Source organism: Notothenia coriiceps, unplaced genomic scaffold (genome assembly GCF_000735185.1).
Source record: "Notothenia coriiceps isolate Sejong01 unplaced genomic scaffold, NC01 NC01_scaffold00002206, whole genome shotgun sequence".
NCBI classification, from domain to species: domain Eukaryota; kingdom Metazoa; phylum Chordata; class Actinopteri; order Perciformes; family Nototheniidae; genus Notothenia; species Notothenia coriiceps.
This window is the reverse complement of record NW_011334907.1, coordinates 1-2,705: the sequence shown is the minus strand read 5'-3', so window position 1 is coordinate 2,705 and position 2,705 is coordinate 1. Positions and strand designations below refer to the sequence as shown.

The following is a 2,705-nucleotide window of genomic DNA, read 5'->3' as shown; positions in this document are numbered from 1 at the left end:
ACCCATTGCAATATTGGAAGAGCAACAAAAGAGCGTATCCACACCTTCATGAACTTGCACTGAAATGTCTCTGCTCACCATGTTCATCTGTGCCGTGTGAGAGAGTATTTTCTAAGGCGGGGGAACTGGTATCAAAGAGGAGAAATCGCCTTGGAGCAAAGACACTACAAAAGCTGTTGCTCCTCAATAAAAATGCATAAACAAATCACTTCTTTTCTCAAGTATTTTATTTCATATGATTGAACAGTTAAGTTAACAAAATTGTGTACATAAGTCACAAATTGTAACTCTGAATTGTAACTCAAATTTGCTAAATTTTACATACCAACTCAGTTTAGCATTTACACAAACAAGGAATTTCTTTACCTGCAATGATTTTCTAACAACTGCAGGGGGCACTATTGGGTGACCGGCGCAGTATCAATACAGTGCCGACACAGTTTGTATAGTGTGTCAATACACTCCTTGAGGTATCATTATCCCATCACTAGGCAGGACCCAAATGCAGAATAAACAGAAAAATACCTTTATTTCAAGGATTTCAGGAACAAACAGAACACTACCTCGTGAACAAAGTCAACGACAAACAATGAACCAACAATGACAGACAGAAAAACCAGAACTTAAATACACACAAGACTAATCACACAAGCAAGACACAGGTGAGGAGGGAGGAGAAAACACAGGGGCACCAGGTGAACACAATCGGGTAATCGGGTAGGAGGGAAAACAGACAGAAAGCGACAGGCAAGACAGGGGGTGAAGACTTTTCAAAATAAAACATGAAACCAAAGACAGAAAAAGACAAAACACAACACAGACAGATCGTGACACCTTGAGGCTGGAGCACGGCGAAAACGTACCTCTAAATCTGAATGCATCACGTGACCGGCCCTAACATATATTTACTGATAATTTGTTTTGCCTAGCTCCAGAAAGCAATAACAAAAAGAAGAAGAATAGAATAATAAAGATTAGGTGGAATAATACTTTTCTGTGCTAAATAACTAATGATGAAAATATATCACTACAGTATGTTGGAGAAAATGAAACATTCAAACAAATATTTGATGGCCATTTTTGACAATTGAGTCAAATCCATAACAAAATGAGGATATCATTAATATGAAAAAGGTGAAGGTGTACTCAGCCTCAGTGAAGGTGTCCTACACATAAAGCTAAAAACGTAGTCACGGTGGCCAAATTGTGCTCTCCATTCCCAAGTAAGCTGTTATGAATGTAACTTGGCTGCTGTATCACTCAGGTGCTGGCTCCTTTGGTGTATTCTCCTGTGTTTTGGATGGAGTGGAGAGACAACAGAGCCACAGAGCTGCCTACAGGTCAAAACTTATACTCATATACAAATGAACTGTGACATGTCCAAATCAACACAGAGACTGAATTCTGTATACTCTCTTTCCTTTCTTTAGGTTTGTCCCTCGTCATTCAGATGAGCTGTACCTAGAAACGGATGACCCGGTGCTGCTGCTGAAGCAGTCTGAGGACCTGTGGTGTCAGGGCTACAACATGAGGACCGGGGCTACCGGCATCTTCCCTGCCTTCTACGCCGTCAGGCTGCCCACAAACACTATCCAAGGTCCATTGCAACAGAAATCTAAAATACAAAAACTGAATAGCAGAGAGACAAGTGAGAAAAAAACATCTAGTGTTCTATTAAAGTCTGATCAAAATGTTCAGTGTATGTTGGCACATTAGTGATGGTTCAAATACATTGCCAGCTGATTGTAACACATTTAAAGAAACAAAACTAGCTAACATAAAATATACTGTATATTCCTTGTGTTTACAGTGTATGGAGAAATTAATACTCAGCTTGAAGAAAACATGAATACTTTGAACCTTTTTTTTAAATGTTAGGTAGTGGTGCACTTTAACCTGTTGTGGCCAGAATGAGTATAACACCAGTTTATTTTCAACATGATTTTCTTTTCTCACTTTCCACTCACTACTTATTTTCTGACACAATCGGCTTGTCATTATTTAAGTTGATGCTATTATTATTATTTTGTTCCCATAGCTGCGAAGGATAGCTCGATAGAGAAGTTCCTGGTGCGATTCCTGGGTTCGGTGCAGGTCCCCATCCACAAAGGCACCGACATGCTTTCTTCTGCGATGCAGAAGGTACGTACAGGCAGTGAGAACAGAAACACACCATGAAAGTGATATAGTGGTGAATAAATACAACAAGCTCCAGCTGGCGATCATGACATTGTCACGGTTTGTATGCGGACCTAAAAGCAGTACAAACAGGGCTGGTCAGGGGATGTAAATGAAGGTGAGCTTTTATTAAATAAAAAGCTGGTTCGACACACAAAAAGCTACGGAGCAGGCAAGGGGGAACAAAAGAAAAAGTAACAAACAAAACAAAAACAAACCGGGAACACAGGAGGGCAAACCATGCCAGGCCTGTACTACGAATCCAGTTCAACATACCCTGGATATGTTTGAGTTACCCGGCTTACCTAATCCAAAACAAACGCGCTCTCGCTAAGTGGTCCTACGACGCTGGTTATCAACTCGGTAAGTCAAGCCAGGGTTTCTCTGTCCGGCTGAGTGCGCGTTCACATGAAAGGGGCGGGGCTAGCAACATTTGACCAATCACAAACAGGGAGAAGCGTACTGACAGCGCAGCGTCATACTTCCTGAATGAAAAGTCAACTCTAATATTAGACATATGAAGAAGT

The 2,705-nt window shown here is 40.9% G+C and overlaps 1 long non-coding RNA gene across 1 annotated transcript; it reads left to right on the top strand.

Annotated features, from left to right (window-relative positions):
* Positions 1-1,253: 1,253 nt before the first annotated feature.
* On the top strand, positions 1,254-2,154 carry LOC104966564 (uncharacterized). Its single transcript, XR_800652.1, has 3 exons — positions 1,254-1,340; positions 1,431-1,597; positions 2,039-2,154. It is a non-coding gene; the product is annotated as an uncharacterized lncRNA (long non-coding RNA).
* Positions 2,155-2,705: the final 551 nt, after the last annotated feature.